We start from the raw sequence: 20267 nt of genomic DNA on the forward strand, positions 1-20267 counted from the left end.
AAAAAATCTGTAAGCTTAAAGGATGGAGGATGGAAAGGAAGAAACCCTTTCATGGTAGTTAATAATGTAGATAGAAAGATAGATAATCACCACCTTGTAACCCCCAGTGCAATTAATTCACACAGAGACTATCCATTAGCTATATAATGTGTTAAAATAAGATACTTGGCACTAGAATCAGTCTAGTTTGGAAAAACTTATTTAGCATATACCAAGGAGCTTAGAGCTTAAAAATCAGAGAGGGTTCGGACATGGGGATTTAGGATATCAAGTGCCTTTGGACAATATTTAGGGATTTATTATTAAAATTTACTTTAGAAATTTTTCTTACTCAAATATTCTGTTGCTTATGTAAATGATAGCAGATAGACCTAAACCATTCAACCTTTTATCAAAATTCCTCTTTTAAAGAAACTCACTACAGTGTAAAGAAATTTTGCCTTAGAGACTCTATCAATATTAGACTAAGTCCTGATCCCTTATTTAAATTTTGATATTTTGTTTATCATGGAGTTCTTGTGTTAATTTTGATTTTTTTTAAATATTGCATCAAAATATTATTTCATCTTGATTGAGTTATTTTTTAATCCTCTTAATTTTTTCACCTGAATTGACTATTTCTTTCCCTGAATAATCTATACAGATAAAAAAGGACACTGCCAGAGAGAGGAAAATACCTTTTTACTTTATCCTCATTCAAAAAATAATAATGACAACTTAACTAAAATTCGTTACCTTGTACAATTTCTAATGAATTTTGTTTTATGCTCAGATATGATAGTGCTATAATTAAGAGAGCTAAACCATTGTGGTTCTTCCCACACTGTGGAATTTGACTAGGTTTTTAATTATGTACTGTTTAGAAAGCCTATTATTGTTAGAATTTCTGTTTCTTAAGGTCATCACCTTCACCATATTTGTCAACTGTTGCTTCATCTTTCTTTCAGTCATCTGTGTGATTTGTTGTCATGTCTATCAATAATAGGGCCCTGGCTGCATTGTAGTCCCCAAATGTTGATTTCAAATTGACAGTACATGGGTCTATGAATCAAATATAAATCTGGTAGAGAAAATTACTGTGACAATGCCAGCTTAATAAGTTGAATATTACTTTTATTTCATAGGTCTCTGGCTTAGTCTGAAGTTTGAAGGTGCATTGATGTATTATCTGTACTAGACTCCCAAAGGATGTTGCCAGTCTTTTGAATTAAACTTGAATAAGGTTGATTTGTATTCCCTGTTAATCAAAATTTGGAATGTTGACATTAGAAAATTTCATTCAGTGCTAATTATATATGACTTTTATGAAAGTTAGGAAGGAAAGAATCCTACATTTTAAAGTTTAGTATCAGCCTAAAGCCCTATGAAAACAAAAGTCAGTAGCTTAATAAGCCATCTTAATAAGATACCTTAATAAAACTAACCAGTTATTCTAGCTTGCTGCAATTTCACTTGGCAGTATAAAATTCAGTGACTCACTTCCTCCATCAGTAATTGAAACTTTTCTGGGTTTAAAATGATCAAAAAACTAAGCAATGTTATAGCAACATTTCCCAACCTTTCTTAACTCTTGAATCTCTTTAATAACAATACATATTCTCTAGGTAGTTTTAAGTATCCTTTTTGCATTAGTATAGAGAAAGAAGTCAATTTGCATTGATTGAATTATAAATTTTATTTGAATATATATTTAATATTCGTAATATGCAACATCACATGTTTAACTTCACTATATATGAAAAAGCATAATTTATTGTTTTAAACTGGCATATTAAGTTTGGTTTAGAGACTATATATATGAAAGTAGATTAAAATTTAGTAACATGTTATGACATTAAACAACTGCCTATGAGATGATATTTGGAATTCTTAACATTTTACTTTTAAAATGAAAGAATAGAGGTTTTTCAATCTCCATTCGCTAGACTATTTCCACAAAGCACATTATGGGTGCTTTGGCCTTTACTTCAATATATGTAAAGCTAAATTAAATATTATCATGCCAATATTTTCTCTCTTTAACTTTGTTTTTTAAGTAACAGCTTCTAAATAGGTGATGTGAGTTGTCTGACCAAATGAATCCTGTTTAGAATAGAGATCTGGTGAAGAAAATCTTAAGACAAAATCTACAGATTTATTTTTATGCATGTCATTAATTTATATTTCAACATTGGTGTACTTTCTACTTCCTCTGAGTATTCAGTGGTCCATTAGGGGGACAATTAAACAATTTACAACTGAGAGACAAAAAAATACATTCAAAAACATGTTGACCAGCTATCAGCTAGGCACTGAGTCATGAGTATGCTATTCTGGTCCTCACTTACATCCACTCTATTCATTCTGTGCACACAGAAACCTCCAAATTAATCCATTTTAAAAGATGAAATAAATCAAATAAAAAGCAAAATATTTAATAATAATTTTGGACATTGGCTTCAAAAATAGACTCAGAATAGATCCTTTTTACAACCTTTGGCTACATGGTCTCCTATAAATTGTTCAGTTACAAAATGAAAAAATTATGCCCTAGAAAATTTCATTATATAGTTTTACACACCCTTTTTACTCTTTTTCAATTTTAATACATTTTTAATTGGTTTAAAAAACATGTATTTGCTCAAAAACATTTTAAAGTACTTTCATTATTTATAAACTACCATCCCCCAAAATACATACTAAAATCAAATAAATTAACTGAATTAGTTAAATCAGGATATGTTATTTAAAGAAAGGAATCATTTGCTGGAAAGAGTAGGTGTTATAGCATATTAAATAAATGTTAATGCTTTCTTTACATACTTCAAATAAAGAATATTTTTCAAAATAGAATATTTCATAGTTTATTATGGAATAGTTGAATGTGTGCTTTAAAATACTAAGTAAATATTTTTCTCATCATGAGCAAAGTATACAACTCTAAGATTGGATTTGTTTGTGTCAGTGGACTTGCTAAATATTAGTCTTTGCTGGTTCAGTTTATACCATTTATCTTTTCTATGCCAACACTCTGATTTTGCTCTGAAGTATTCTACAACTTGCTGTTATATGATACTAGCCCCAGAGCTAGCTTTTCCAGTTTATTGAATATACTTAGTGTATTCTGTAACTAATAAATCAATAAAGCCTTTTTGTAATGTACAAACTCCTATCTCAATGATGCAATTATAAGCAAACTATGAGCGAACACATGAATCCTAAAAAGATATGTTGTGATTATATTGACTCTGGAAACATTTGACTTTCATAGAATACATCAACCATTGCGTGGTATAATATGGTTGTAGTATTGCTCGTAAGTTTTTGAATAATCAAGTGAGTAGTAAAACAATAAAAATGTTTATATCTTAGGAATACATTTTAAGTAATTATTCTGAAGAGCTACATATTAGTGGTATCTTCAGGCACATTGATAGATAGGAATCATATTTCTTTTTTTTAATTTATTTATTTTTATATAGAGAGGCATGTTTTTTATCTATTTGTTTGTTTGTTTGTTTTGTTTATACATGCACTGGGTACAGTCAGAAGCGCGGGAGGGTGAGAGAATTCACCAGAGCCAGAGCGGGAAGCAGAGCAGGCAGAAGGACCGAAATACACTGCTAAGGGGAGCTGCGGGCGGCAGGAGAGGTCTGCGCGCCATGTGGAACCCTCCTCCGGTGGCCGGGGAGCAGCCGGGGATCGAACCGGCGCCGCAGAGGCCGCGGGCAGCTTCGCAACCCAGCGCTCAACCACTGTGCCACCGGGGAGGCCCGGAATCATATTTCTTATTTAGAGTGAAACTAAGACCTGGTAATAAATTTTTTAACCTTTAATAATTTAATTTTATATTGTTCATATACATTTCCTTTATGAGAGGAAAAATTCTTTAAAAAATTTTAAATGTTTTAATAGCAATATAAACACAATAAATTCTACATTGGTTAAATAAATGTGTTTAGAAAGGAATAAGATAAATGCATCAAAGAATTTACTTTAGCAATCCTATCACCTTGCTCACTTTAAAAATAATTCTACCTTAATGTAATGTTTCATTGCTCATTAAAACTTGACCAACTCTTAAATAGCTTACCCACATAGTTACCTAATTCTTTAATGAGACTGTATGTCCGTGATAAAACTAGCTTCCATACTGTTTTCCTGATAGATTTTATCCCTTTCAGAGTATTAGATAGTACTTGTTTGCATTTATATTTAGTTAATGGTACATGTCCTAATAGTTCCTGTAACCTGCAAAACTAAGTACAAGTCATTACAATTGAGTTAATTGAGGAAGTAAACAGATGATTTGTAATAACCATAGCAAATATAATTATTAGATTTTTATATTTTAGATCTCAAAAACAAATGAATTTCATTCTAAATAAGGTTGTTGACCAGCTATGTTCAACTGAATGATAAATCAGCTGAGGGACTGAGTCATGAAGATGCTATGCTGATCTTCACTAAAGGATGATCTTTCTATTGAATGAGAAGCCATGATTTAAATATTTTCCCAATTATAGGACCTCCCTGGTGGCACAAAGGGGTTAAGCACCACACTATGAAGCAATCCTCATCCTCCGCAGCATGAGTTCGATCCCCAGCCAGCCAGGGAGCAACCCACATGGTGCAACAGACCTCTCCTGTCTTGCCCGCTGCTCCCCTCAGCAGTGTACTTCAGTCAATCTGCCTGTTCTGTTCCCTACTCTGTCTCTGGTGAATCCTCTCACCCCCGGCATCTCTGGCCTGTACCCCAGCTCTTGTATGCATAAATAAATAAATCTTTTTTAAAATTCATTTAAAAATAAATAAGTAAATATTTTCCCAATTATAATTACCTATTAATAGGATATTATCATTTTTTATATACAAGAACTGGGGTATAGGCCAGAGGTGTTGGGGAGGTAAGAGGATTCACCAGAGACAGAGTGGGGAGCAGAACAGGCAAATCTACTGAAATACACTGCTGAGGGGAGCAGCGGGCAAGACAGAAGAGGTCTGCTGCACCATGTGGGTTGCCCCCTGACCAGGGATTGAACTCGTGCTGCAGTGGCTGCCAATAGCTTCATAGGTTGTGTCTTAACCCCTTGTGCCACCAGGGAGGCCCCCTTTAATAGGATATGAAATAATTTTATTCAATAAGCATATTTAAATTTTTTTTCTTATATCATTGTTCATTTTTGTACAATATTTGATTTCTCCCCTCTTGTGAAGTCCCCATGGTTCTCCTACCACCACAGTACCCATGACCCATCACACAGTCCCTTGTGCTCTTCCTGCCCGTTTAGACCCCTCTCTTTCCACCCCCCATCCCCTGTGCTGTACAAATCAGATCTATGGTTTGCCTGTAAGTTTTGTCTTTTTCCTGACCCTATGTTTGATTTTCCTATATTCCTCCTATAAGTGAAATAATCCTATAATTTTCTTTTTCCTTCTGGCTTACTTCATTTAGTATAGTCCTTTCCAGCTCCATCCATGTTGCTATAAATGGCATGAGTTTCTATTTTTGATTACTGAGTTGTATTCCATTGTGTGGATATTCTTGATCCATTCATCTATTTTGGGGCATTTAGGTTGTTTCCATATCTTCGCTATTGTAAGTAGTGCTACAGCAAACATAGGAGTACAGGTTTCCTTTCAGAAATTGCTGGGTCATATGGTAGATCCATTTTAGTATTTTGAGGAACCTCTACACAGCTTTCCATAGTGGTTGGACTAGTTGGACATTCCCACCAGCAGTCTGAGAGGGTTCCTTTTTCTCCACATCCTCTCCAGCATTTGTTGTTTCTAGTTTTTTTAATATGGGCCATTCTGACCAGTGTAAGGTGGTATCTCACTGTGGTTTTGATTTGCATTTCTCTGATTATAAGTCATGTTGAACTTTTTTTTTTTCATTTACTTTTACACTATTTCCATTTCTTCTTCAGACAGTGTCTGTTTAGCTCCTCTGTCCATTTTTTGACTGGATTGTTTGCTCTGTTTCTGTTGAGTTGTGCAAACTGTTGATCTTTGCAAAAGAATGAAACTAACTACTACTACCTCACACCATACACAAAAACCAACTCAAATGGATAAAAATTTGAATGTAAGACCTGAGACCATAAAATATATAAAAGACATCCCCTCTGTGACATGCATCTCACAAACATCTTTGAGTACTCATCTCCAGAAGAAAGAAAATGAGAAAGATAAACAGCTGGGAGTACATCAAACTAAAAAGCCTCTGTACAGCAACAGACAGCAACCAAAATGAAGAGACACCCTATTGAATTGGAGAAAATATTTTCACACCATACAACAGATAAGAGACTGATATCAAAGAACTATAAAGTGCTTACTCTACAAATATTTCTAAAAGGTAAAAAATTTATGCAGTCTGAAGGAAGACCAGAGTAACAACAAATATGTGTATGTGTGTAATGTGTCAGGCACTTATCAGGTGCTGGTGAACAAGATCAAATCATACCTTGACCTCATGAAGCAAAGCTTTTTTCAGGAAAGCTAAAGAGTAAATATTTATGCCAATAAGTATATAATTACAAATTGTGTTTAATGTGATGCCAAAAAAAATTCCTATGAGAAAATGAAACAGGGAAATCTAATTTAGATTTGTGTTGGGGGAAAAGGATTTTTTTCCTAAACAGGACCCAGAAGCATAAACTGGAAGTAGCGGGGCGGGGGCAGGGGGAACTTCCATGTGGCACACTGGAAAGACAGAAGGGATATCTTTGTTGCCAGAGGGCAACTTGGTACAACAACAACAAAAGAAGATGAAGTCATACTAGTACTTAGAGTCAGAACTTAAAGAACCATATCATGTTTATCAAGGTTTTTTTCTGTTTCTAGTTCTTAACTTTATCTTACAAACTATGGAAGCTGTTGGTAGTTTTTAATCGGGGGACATGTTCTGATTTGCATTTTTAAAAAATTAACCCTGATCCTGTGTGGGGGACACACTGGAATGGAATAAGTATAGAAGTAGAGACATTCGTTCAGAAGTAAAAGCACGAGTGAGAAATTGTGACTTGGAACAGGGGAATGTCATTGGAATTGGAGATAAGTCGTATGACTTGGATCTGTGTGGCATACAGGTGGTAGACTTCCTGGATGGAATGCAGGATTTCTAAGAGAACTGCCAATTTTGTGACTTGAGCAGCATTGTAGATGGAAATACTATGTATTGAGATTGGGAAGGCTAGAGGAAGAACAGAGTTGAAATAGAAGAACATTTTTAACAAGCTTAATTTGAGTAGTGTGCAAGACATCCAAGTAGATGTCTGTCTTGATATCTTAGTTACTCAAGGAAGAACTTAGAGCTGATAATTCTCCAAAATTACTAATGGTCTGTTTATGAAAATATTTGGGATTTAAATTACTTATATTTATTGTAAAAAATTCTAATGGCATGAGGGTAGCCTGCAGTTTTCTTGCTAGGTAACCGGACCATTAGGCTACATAGGATGCCAGGTAACACCCTGCCATGAGTTCGATGTCAACAACAGCAGGATGACCTAAGGACACTATTTATTTTGTACATTTTTCCCTTCCTGTAAAACAGATCATTTCTCTCCAAGTTTTCATTGATCCTTCTCATAAAGAATCAGTTTAGTGTGTATCTGTCACACACACACGTTTCAGTGTTTTGAGCCAGAACTCTCCTTGCTACATGTATACCTGGAAATCATGACCTTTTATCATATTTAATGATATAACAGATAAATGTTTATCAGATAAGTATCTAATTTGAAGCTATAAATTCATGTTGTATTTTGTTTCAAGACTAAAATACCTTTCTTTTGAGGTTTATGTTAGTTATCTAATGCTGTATAACAATTTACCCCAAAATGTAATGGCTTAAAAAAATAATTATTGACCAAGAATGTCAGTACAGCTTAGCTGGGTCTTTTTTTTTTTTTAATTTATTTTTTTTTAAATAATAAATTTTATTTTTATATTCCCCATACAATTGCAACCCCCCCCCATTCTGACCCCAATCCCTCCCCTCCCGCCCCCCAAAAAGTGTCTCTGGTTCATAGTTTTTTGTTGATTTTGATTTTCACTTTCTTATAGTTATTCATTTTCCTGGTCTCTTATTTAAGTTTTCTAGTTTCCTGCTATGAGTGAGACCATCCGATATTTTTCTTTTTCTTTTTGGCTTATTTCACTGTTAGCTGGGTCTTTTAACCCTGGTTCTCTCACAGGCTGCAAACAGCTCTAGGCCTGACAGGGAAGGATCTACTTTCTAAATGATTCATATGGTGGCTATAAGGACTCAGTTCTCACAAGCTTCTAGACTAAGGCCTCAGTTCCTCTCACATTCAAGACCTCCAGACCTTCTTTTATTCCTTCCTGTCTGGGCCTCTTCATATAGCATTTTGCAATATCTCTTTTACTTCAAAACTATATAAACACAGAATGTAAGATAAGATTTAAGACAATCGTACTAGTAAAAAATGGGAAAAATAATGGTGTGGGGAGGAAAGAAAGTGTTCCTTTGTGGTCAGTGCAGAAAGCCAGTCAATACTATTTGAATGTATGCTGAAGAATAAAAATTTCACTGGTACTTCAAATATGTTTGTTATTGATATTGATGCTATAAATGATATATAGTTATTTTTAGTAGCAATGGAAATTCAGCAAAAATTTAAATTATCAAATATAAGAATTTAAACACTGAAGCTTATTTTAAATAGAGAAAAAAATTATTAACATGAAAGATTATGAAAAAATAAGTTCAGGTTATGATAAACATGATAATTGCCACAATAGACATATCAATAAATGAAAGTTAAAAATGGATTTATCATACAACCCGGAGATTCCACTTTTAGGTATCCACCCGAAGAATACCAAAACACGAATTTGAAAGGAAACCTGCACTACCATGTTTTTGCAACACTTTTTATAATAGCCAAGCTATAGAAACAACCTAAGTACCCAAAACAGAGGAGTAGATTAAGAAATATGATATGTATATACACTGGAATATTACACACATATCAAAAATGATAAGCGCATGTCATTTGCAGCAACATGGATGGAGCTGGAATGGATTATGCTAATGAAATAAATCCAAAGTAGAAAGATAAGTATCGGATAGATAAGTGATTATCTGTGGAATATAGAGAAACCAAACAAAGCATCAGATAAAGACAAACTTAAAAATCAACCCTGGAAAACTGACTACAGACTGAAGCATAGTATTTCTAAAAGTATGGCATATCAAAGAATCACAAAAGAGTGATAAATGTTTTTAAATAGGATTTTAATAACTTTATTAAATATTAGCTCCCCAACGTAATATTTAGTCAAGCCTCTGGTCAAAGTAGTTGTTATATATATGCTGCTTTATAATACCAAGATGATGTAGTAACTTAATGGATTAGGCTGTTTCTGTTGAGTTGTGCAAACTGTTGATCTTTGCAAAAGAATGAAACTAACTACTACTACCTCACACCATACACAAAAACCAACTCAAATGGATAAAAATTTGAATGGAGATTTTTATATTTGAATATTTGGAGATTTTTATATTTGAATATTTTCCCCAAAACTTTAATCCATTGTTATTAAAGTTTTTCTCTGGGATCTCACAAGTCAGTTAAGTTTCATAATTAGTAAGTTGCATGCCTAGCTGTTAGTTGGGCTATGTAAAAAGAAAGTCAAATTCCATATCCAAAAAGAGGGTTTTTTTAATAATTAATTTTTTATTTTTTACATTATTGTTCATTTTTAAACAATACATGCTTCCCCCACCCCCTCTGGTGTAATCCCCATAGAGTTTCCTTCACCAGTGCACCTGTGTACCATCACCTCAGTCCTCTCTGCTCCTCCCTCTCTCCCTCTGATCCCTCTCAAAAAGAGTTTTTGAAAGAGGGATTTATGATTTTCTCTGGAGAAGATGCCCTTGTATCAATATTTACAGACTCCATCTATGTTTTGAGGGATGAATCACTAAAGAAGAGTACAAACTGTAGAAACAAATTATTTTAGAGAATCAGGTTCTTGTTGGAGCCTGTGTTCAAACTATTTGCTTCCCTGAAACCTCTTTTCTTAAAATTCTGTGACTGTGGTCAACTGTTTTAAGCATTTTGCCCACTCATGTATAAGGATTTATATTGATGTGACTAAGAAAGATAAATAGATGTGTGTATCTTGATAGTTCTTAAAAAAAAATAACTTTGAAAGTTCAGTTTCTGGGCCTCCATGGTGGCATAAGTTTTTAAAATGCAGCCCATGACGCCATCTACAGCCACACAGCACGAGTTCGATCCCCGGCCGGGGAGCTACCCACATGGCACAGCTGACCTCTCCTGATATAACAGTCATTCTGCCTGTTCTGTTCCCCACTCTGTCTCTGGTGAATCCTCTCACCCCCCACACCTCTGGCCTGTACCTCAGTTCTTGTATGCATAAATAAATAAATCTTTTTTAAAAAAAAGAAAGTTCAGTTTCTAAAATATTATTAACTTTCTTACTTGATTTTCAGAAATATAAGAACAACCAATAGGAAAACACTTTAAAATTATAATTTGAATCTTAAAATATATGTAGATCTTTTATTAACTGAATTGCAAGTTCTGTGAGAAAAGAATTTGGGTCTGTTTGAGTTTTTTTAATTTGCTGTTATAAACAGTGCCACAAATGAACAATCTTCCTGAAATATTTCTAGAGTTCTTTTAATTGATCTATTAAATTCCTAGATATGAAAATTTTAAGGTTGAAAAAATGTGAGCCTTTTTATTCTAATTGCCAAATTGTTCTTTTAAAAAGTTGTAACAATAATCTATGAGAATGTTCATCTCCCTAAGCTTCCCCACAATTGAATATTATCAAAACTTTTAACCATTAATCTGAAAAATGAAAAATTACACCTCATTTTAATGTGTGAATCACTTTTATTATGAATAAAGTCAAGCAATTTTTTATATTTTTATTTGCAATGTTTTCCTATTATGTGAATCACTTGTCCATAAACATTTCTCAGTTTTGTAACATAGTACTAATCAATTATAGTTAATATGTAAGAAACCTTTGGATAGTAAATAAATTAACTTTTTATTATATATACTGTAAACATTTACTCCCATTTTAAAACTTTGTTTATTTTTTTTAAAGATTTATTTTTTAATACAAGAGCTGGGGTACAGACCAGAGGTGTGGGGGGTGAGAGGATTCACCAGAGACAGAGCGGGGAGCAGAACAGGCAGACGACAGAAATAGACTGCTGAGGGGAGCAGTGGGCGCAGCAGGAGAGGTCTGCGGCACTATGTGGGAGTCTCGCCAGCCAGCCGTAATCAAACCCGCGCTGCAGAAGCTGCAGACAGCTTCACAGCACAGCGCTCAACCTGGGCTGCACCACCGGGGAGGACCTTTGCTTATTTTTTAACAGAAGTTTTTCTTTTGCATTATCAAGCTTATTTGTTAGTGTATTTAATGATAATCCAATGCAAGTTGCCTTCTCTTGTGTTGTTTGAGGTTTTTATTAGTACTAATTATGATCACCTGCCTAGAAAAAGCAAAAGCATTAAAATTGTAAGCTTGATGTTTATGTACCTCTTTTTTTCTTTTAAACAAAGAATTGTTTTCATTAATTTAGTAGTCCCAGTGGGTAATAGTTTTCATACCTTAATACTAATTCAGGTTGGTTTATCTTAGCAAATAAGCTATTTAGTCATAGTTCTTCAGCCATAAATCTCCTCTTCCAAAGCAAATATCCTGCAAGGATAGAACAAACAGGATCAAAACACAATGAGAGGTTTGAACTCTTGGATGCTGGGTTGACTTCATTTGGGTGTGGAAGATTAAAGGAAAGTACCTGAAGTAGCCTTGACTGTGTAAGGAAATCTGTCTCTGTTGATTCAAATTTTTTGGAAATATTTTAAATACTTAACTAGCAGAATTGCAGGACCTTGATTTATGATGTTAAAAACATCTTTATCTACCCTCTATCCCCTTAATTTATTTGTCTGGGAAACTTCTAATTAAGAAGTTATTAAACCTGCATAATATAGATACTGAATATAAATACTTTTATAATCTCATGTAACTATTAAGTCTCATGACCTCTGTCTGCCTGGCAGGATTCCCTAACCTGTGGAGAGTTCAGAAAAAAATTAGTGAGAGTGGGGAAAAAAAGACAGAAGTTGTGATTTTTTTTCCTTCTATAAATACCCTCCTGTTCACTTTATGATGTTCACTTGTTTTGTTTTGTTTTGTTTAAATACAGGCATGTTTTATTTATTTATTTATTTGTTTGTTTGTTTGTTTGTTTATACATGCACTGGGTACAGTCAGAAGCGCAGGAGGGTGAGAGAATTCACCAGAGCCAGAGAGGGGAGCAGAGCAGGCAGAAGGACCAAAGTACACTGCTGAGGGGAGCAGCGGGCCGCAGGAGAGGTCTCCGCGCCATGTGGGACCCTCCTCTGGTGGCCGGGGAGCAGCCGGGGATCGAACCGGCACCACAGAGGCCACGGGCAGCTTTGCAACCCAGCGCTCAACCGCTGCGCCACCGGGGAGGCCTGATGTTCACTTGTTTATGTTTGTTGAAAGAAGTATTAAATAGCATCTTTTTTAAAGGCTAAGCCTTTAAAAAATGCTTTTTAACCACAATATGTAATTTTATAGATTACTAAAGCAATACATATTAATTTTAGGAAGAAATTTTAGATATCACTTAGCAACTTGGCATTTTCACAAAATTTCATATAGCACATACAGTTTTACAACCTGTTTCACTTAATATCATGAATAACTTTCTAATGTCACCCCAGTAGTCCTCTCTCATCTGTAATTTCACATTCCTGGGTCGCAGTTAGAAAGTATTATGTATAAGATATTTTGAGAGAGAGACCACATTCACATTATTTTTATTACAATATATTACTATTGTTATGTTTATTGTTAGTGATTGTTGTTAATCTCTTGATATGCCTAATTTATAAGTTAAACTACCATATGTGCATATAGGAAAAACAATATATATGGAATTCATACTATTCAATGGTTTAAGCATCCATTGGGAAGTCTTGGAACATACTACTTAAGATAAGGGGGAACAACTTATACTTCAATCTTTTACGAAATAATTCAAATGGCTTTAAATCCATTGTATGGTTCTAACATAACTTATTTAGTAAATTTATTATTGTTACTATTCAGTTGTTATTATGACACAGTGAGTATATTGCAAGTAAATATTTGCACATTTTGCAATTATTACAGGGGACCCAGATTCCTAGAAGTGGAATTGTTGAGCTAAACAGTATTTAGAATTGTTTGCAAAGGTTTTTATATTTTTTAAGATTTATTTATTCATGCATACAAGAACTGGGGTACAGGCCAGAAGTGCAGAGGGTGAGAGGATTCACCAGAGACAGAGTGGGTAGCAGACCAGGCACATTAACTGATGGACCCTGATGAGGGGAGCAGCGGGAGAGACAGGAGAAATCTGCTGCGCTATGTGGGTAGCTCCCTGGCTGGCTGGAGATCGAACTTGTGCTGCAAAGGCTGCTGATAGCTTCACAGTGCTGTAATTGACCCCTTGTGCCACCAAGGAGGTCCAGATTTTTTTTTATTATTATTATTAATTGGAAAAAACAGGCTCCTTGTAGAGATGCCATTGAAGAATTGTAGGTTTTTTAATCTGTTCACGTATATGGGAAAGGGAGAAATATGGTTCTGGCTCTTTTATAGTAAATAGACAATATTTCTTCTTGTCCTTTAAGATAACACATTGTAATAAATACTCTCCATGACAGGAATGATCAAAATGGTAACAACTGTATGTATGAGTATATGGTGATAGCTCTAATTTAATTTGAATGTATTTCTTATGGCAGAAGTACTAAGAAACTTCTTATTCAAAATTTCTGTAACTGTAAAATTGTGTATAGCTTTCAAAGACATGGGCAATGATGTGATGTGAAGCAGAATGATGTGAAACTGGAAAAGGCAGAGTATGCATCCTATCAAAGAGCTGCCCTGTGGGAGCTCAAATTCAGAAAGTTTATTATTTTTTTTTTTTAAATAGAGGCATGTTATTTATTTATTTTGTTTGTTTGCTTGTTTGTTTGTTTATACATGCACTGGGTACAGTCAGAAGCGCGGGAGGGTGAGAGAATTCACCAGAGCCAGAGCGGGGAGCAGAGCAGGCAGAAGGACCAGAGTACACTGCTGAGGGGAGCAGCGGGTGGCAGGAGAGGTCTGCGCGCCATGTGGGACCCTCCTCCGGTGGCCGGGGAGCAGCCGGGGATCAAAACGGCGCTGCAGAGGCTGCGGGCAGCTTCGCAACCCAGCGCTCAACCGCTGCGCCGCCGGGGAGGCCCACAAATTCAGAAAGTTTAGACAGGAGTTAATAGCTTGCTTTGAGGATAGTAAGTAATTCTCTGTTCTCTGTAAGCATGTCAAAATAGTGGATGAGCACTTTTGACAGGTTAATGTGGCTGATTTAATTCTTTGGGTGTATGTACATAGCACTAGAAGCAAGCTGCCTATGGAAGCTTTTTGGAAAAAAAAAAGATTACAATTATGAGTAAGATGAACTATTACTTTTGTTCCTTTACAACTGGCAATACCTTTGCCCCTCGGTGTTTCATATTAAGCATTTATACAGAAGATTCTCGTTAGCCTGCTACTTACTATATGAAATTGAAAATATTTTATTTCTTTTTGGGAACATATAGTGTTTTAATGAGAAATATAGAATAGTGTATGTGGAGGAATAGCAACATATTTGGGTTTTATTTCCATCTCTGCTATTATTATTGCAAGATACAGAGACCCCAAATTAGCACTCTATTAAAATTTGCTAGCATAAATAAAAAGTATACTATATGACTGTAGCCCACAAGAAATGTATGGCATTAGTGTTTGTTTCCAAATGCTACTGCAATGAACAATCTTGTAGCTAAATATTTAGAAAGGACTTTAATTCCTGAAATAGAATTATTGAGTTAAAGAGTATCTGGCATCTTCTATTTGTATGTATTACTAGTAATATACTAATCCATATTTTGCCTTATTATTTCATAAAATAAAACAGTATTGAATAATACTCTTATAATAATACAATTACAATAATCTAATTGCTTAGTGCAGGCAATACAAAGAAAACGAAGACCTTAAGGAACTTGGTCTTGTGGACAGGGCAGTATATGAATAAGTAGAGAGGAGCGAAGGTGGTAAAAGAGGAGAGAAACAACTTTAATGAAGCAGAACAAGTGTGAATGTAAAATAAGAGGAAAAACAACCCAGAGACCAGCCTGGCAGGAACAGAGGTCCCTGTAGAATGATACCAGATAGGAAAGAAGAGGCTGATTTACTGACAACCATCAAAAGTATGCAAAGGTGTTTGCATTTCATGCTATAGGGAATAAGAAGCCGCTGTAGAGTTTTGAAAGCAGCAGTGGGTTACTTGAAGGAAACAGTATTCTAGGAATATCAATTTCACTTAGCACTGTGGAAAATTAATTGAAGCAGATTGGTGTTAGACATGAGTATCAGCTAAGAAACAGCCATGCAGTGTAATATAGACAACGGGTGGGGGAGTGGTGGTACTGGTGTAGGCTAGTAGCGTGAGACTGGGAGGATAGGATTCATGTCAGAACATTATGGAGGAAAACAATCTGATTTGGTGACTAAAAAAGTAAGTCTGTATTTTAAGATTTTCTGCCTAAGAGATAGGAGCAACACAGTGCCATTAATAGAATGTCTTAGTTCAGTGGTAAGAACTAATTTCATCTTCTTTCTGTGTAACCCTAACTTATAAACTTATGAGAAAAAATATTAAGTTGAGTTTGAGAACAGTGCTATCAAATGACAGATATAAAATTCATCAAAACTGGCTTCCAAAAACTGAAAAGCAAAAGAAGGGAAGGGTTTCTAAGGATTCTTCTCTGGGAATAATAGAAATACCCCTGAGAATTTCTTTGGAACCATAGCAATTTACGTTCTATAACCCTGCTTCCCACCTAATTAAACTCTTTACGTGGAGTTCAGTGCTGAAAGTCAGAATGTCCAAAGTTATTCTGAATGATAAAGATTATTCTTAAAAGCCTATGTCTCAAACCATTCAAAGATAGGCCAAGTGTCAAGGTTGTGGTTTGAGACTTCATTCTTCAAAAGGCAGGATGTATATAACTCTGACTGGCAAACAGCAGATCACTTCCACAGGTGATATCATTTGGATTGGAGAGAATTATCTGTCTCAAGCTGGTGAATGAATATTTAAAAGTCCAGATAGAAGGGTTGAAAGCAGCATATGAGAGAATTTTGTAATTATTTTGTTTAAAAAAGACATGTGATGAGTATGGGCTATTAGAAAAGATTTATAGCCACTATGTTTTATGGTATAAACCTATTTTGTTAAAACCAATATGTGTGCAACACGTAAGCATGGGAGAACATCTAAAAGGATCACAACAAACTGTTCAGAAAAGTTTATCTTTGGAGGTATAGTAGGTCTTTGCATCTAAGTTATGTACTTTGTATTACTTGAAATATTTTAAGCCAATTTATATTCATAATTTAAACAGGAAACAGATGTGAAAAAATAATCAAGGATTCTCTCATAATTACCATATTAATTACTATGAAATTTTTAAAAATCCAGTTAATGGGGCACAGCTTGATTATCAGTAAAGTAGAAGTGATCTATGATTACTCTGATTTCTGAAAAATCAAAGTCTTACTATTATGTATCAAAATGAGAAATCTGTACTTTTTTCATATCAAACATATTTCACTGGTTTTTTAAAGGTACTCATTAGATATTTAGGCTCACTGCTTTTAAGTAGAATTTTTGGGAGGATTGCCATTCAGGTGCACTGGGAAGCCACAAATTAAAGTTTCCTTTTTTTTTAAATTGTATTATTATATTTTTTGAGGGAATACTGGTTTACAATACCAGCTCTATATATGACTTAGTGATATAGGTTTGAAACTTTTTAAGTGAGAGTTCCTACACCATGTCCATTACCACCTAAGCACCCATAATTGTCCACTATAGTTGATTTGGCTCCCTACCTATGTTGCTCCCCAGCCTTCACCCTCTGGTAGCCTCAATTCTACATTTAGATTTCTAGGGTAGATCTTGGTTTCTTTTTTTCAGTTACTTTGCTTTGTACCTTATATTCCACATATGAGTGAAATCACTTGATACTTGTCTTTCTCCTTCTGGTTTATTTTGCTTAGTATTATCTCCGCCAGTTCCATGCTTATTGTCTCAAATGACATTTTATCTCATCTGATAGCTAAGTAGTATTTCATTGTGGGCCCATATCTTCTTATTGTACTATTTGTCCTTGGGCACTTACGTTTCCATTCCTTGGCTGTTGTAAATAGTGCTGCAGTGAACAGCAGTGCATCTATCCCTTCAAATTAGTGTTCTTGCATATTTTGGGGTAGATAGCTAGGAGTGGTAGATCTATGGTTAATATTTTGAGAAATCTCCATACTGGTCTCCACAGGGGCTAGACCAGTGTACATTCCCACCTACAAAGGTCCTTTTTCTCCACATCCTCACCGACAATTGTTGTTTCTGGTCTTTTTGATATGGGCCATCCTCACAGGTGTGAGGTCGTTTCTCCTTATGGTTTTGATTTGTGTTTCCCTGATGATAAGTGCTGATGAGCATTTTTTTCATGTGCCTGTAAGACATTTGTATATCATCTTTGAACAAGTGCCTATTTGGCTGTTCTGCCCATTTTTTTCTTGATTGGGTTATTTATTTTCTTTTTGTTGAGTTGTATGAGTTCTTAGTTATCAGTACCTTGTCAGATATATGGTGTGCAGATATCTTCTCCCACTCATTAGGATGCCTTTTGTCATAGCAATAGTTCACTGTGCAGAAGCTTTTTAGTATGATGTAATCCCAGTATTTTATCTTTTGTTTCTCTTGCGGTTGGAGACCAGTCCACAAATATATCATTGAAGCCTATGTTGTGGAGTGTTTTGCCTATGTTTTCTACAGTGTATTTTATAGTTTCAGATTTTACATCTGTGTCTTTTGTCCATTTTGAATTAATTTTTGTGTAAGATATGAGATGGTAACCTAGTTTCATTCTTCTGTATGTAGCTGTCCAGTTTTCTCAACACTGTTTATCAAAGAGACTTTTTTTCTTCCAATGTATACTCTTGATCCTTTGTTATAGATTAATTGTCCATGTAAGTGTGGGTTTACCTCTGGGCTCTCAGATTTTCTCCATTGCTTTTTGTGTCTGTTTTTAGCCCCATACCCTGTAGTTTTGATTACTATATCTTTGTAGTATAATTTGAAGGCTAGAAGTATGATACCACAATTCTTCCTCTTTTTTGTCAGGATTGCTTTGGTTATTTGAGGGTTTTTCTGCTTCCGTATAAATTTCAGTAATGTTTGATCTGTTTCTTTGAGAAAGCTATTGAAACTTTGACAGAGATTGCATTGAATCTGTATATTGCTTTGAGTAGGATGGCCATTTTATCAATGTTAATTCATCTAATTCATGAATATCCTTCCATTTCTTTGTGTTGTCTTCTATTTCTTTTAATAAAGTTTTCTAGTTTGCATTGTATATGTCTTTCATTTTCTTTAAGTTTATCCCAGTTATTTACTTCTTTGGGGGGGTGATTTTTTTTAAGATTTACTTATTCATTTTATACAAGAACCGGGGTACAGGCCAGATGCGTGGGAGGGTGAGAGGACTCACCAGAGACAGAGTGGGAAACAAAACAGGCAGACTGATGAAATACACTGCTGAGGGGAGCTGCGGGCATGACAGGAGAGGTCTGCTGCGCCTTGTGGGACCCTCGCTGGCCGCCCGGGATTGAAATGGCACTGCAGGCTGCAGAGAGCTTCACAGCACGGCACTCAACCTCCTGCGCCACCAGGGGAGGCCCTCTTTGGGGGATGATTTCAAGTAGAATTGTTTTCTTGATTTCTTTGTCTTCTAGTTCATTGTTTGTATCTAGGAATGTAACTGATTTTTGTATATTAATTTATAGTCTGCCACTTTACTGTACTGATTTGTTGTTTCTATTGGTTTCTTGTGGGGTCTTTAGGGTTTTTTAAGAGGTGGGGTGTAGGCCAGAGGTGCGAGGAAGTAAGAGGATTCACCACAGACAGAGTGGGGAGCAGAACAGGCAGATTGACTGAAATATAATGCTGAGCAGAGCAGCAAGCGAGACAGGAGATGTCTCCTGTACCTTGTGGGTTAACTCCCTGGCAGGGGATTGAACTCATGCTGCAGTGGCTGCAGATTGCTTCATAGAGCTGAGACTTAATCCCTTGCACCACCAGGGAAGCCCCTAGGGTTTTCTATATATATTACCATGTCATTTGCAAGTAATGACAGCTTTATTTCTTCTTTCCCAATTTGTGTATCTTTTCAACCCTAATTGATCCTGCTAGAGCTTCCAAACTATGTAGAATAGTAGTGATGAGAGTGGAAATCCTTGACTTGCACAGAATATTAGAGGAAAAACTTTCTTTATCCAGGACCCAGCCTCTGTGGAATATCCCAGCACCTCTGGTGATGTTTCCCCACAGCCAGTGGAGTATGCTTCTACATCATTTTGCTCTGCTGTCTGTGTCCCTGGGTGGTTGCCGCCACACATTTTTCTACACCCACCTTATGTTGACTAAAGCATGATCCATCTGTGTCTCTTCTGTGCAGCTTGTGTTGATCTCTTATGTCCAAAGGGTGTTCTAATTTTCCCTCAAGAAAGGGGACTCCAGGTATAGTGTCTCTAACTGTAAGATATTCCTCCTGAGAGTGAAGCAAAGAACCTCCTCTTGTGCCATCAATGTGAAGTCCTCCTTCCAGCAACTATTCATTAATACCATCCTATTTGTACAAAAGAAGTATGTCTATAAAATTTAGGTAACAAAATATATACTAGAGGGTATAATTGTTATCATATTGCCCAAACCTAAACAAACTTAAGGGAAACAATAAATTATAAAGTTGCTATACTGTGTTTTATAGAATATTTAAATACCTTTAGGATTGTATCAGTTTTATCAGGAAGCATGTTTGAGGTGCTTCTCTTCTAGATGGTAATTGCTCTACCAATTAAAATGAAAAAATACTTTTCATTAGCTTTACAAATCCCCCTATAGTTTTCTTTAAATCATAGTCATTATTAATATATGAGGTCATATTTATGATCTTAGCTGCCAAATTTAAGATAGTTTCTAGAATATAAAAATCTATATCCATTGTTAACAGCAAATACTTTGTCTATAGGAAATCATATGAAAAATCCATCTCAATGAATAAATTGATCACTAAATAAATTTGAAAGCA

The 20267-nt window shown here is 35.2% G+C and overlaps 1 protein-coding gene across 8 annotated transcripts in view; it reads left to right on the forward strand.

Annotated features, from left to right (window-relative positions):
- Positions 1-20267, forward strand: part of MIPOL1 (mirror-image polydactyly 1) — a 285448-nt gene that overhangs the window by 251978 nt on the left and 13203 nt on the right. The gene's annotated exons all lie outside the window — the stretch shown is intronic.

Source organism: Talpa occidentalis, unplaced genomic scaffold, assembly GCF_014898055.3.
Source record: "Talpa occidentalis isolate TD23 unplaced genomic scaffold, MPIMG_talOcc4v2.1 talOcc4.11, whole genome shotgun sequence".
NCBI classification, from domain to species: Eukaryota; Metazoa; Chordata; class Mammalia; order Eulipotyphla; family Talpidae; genus Talpa; species Talpa occidentalis.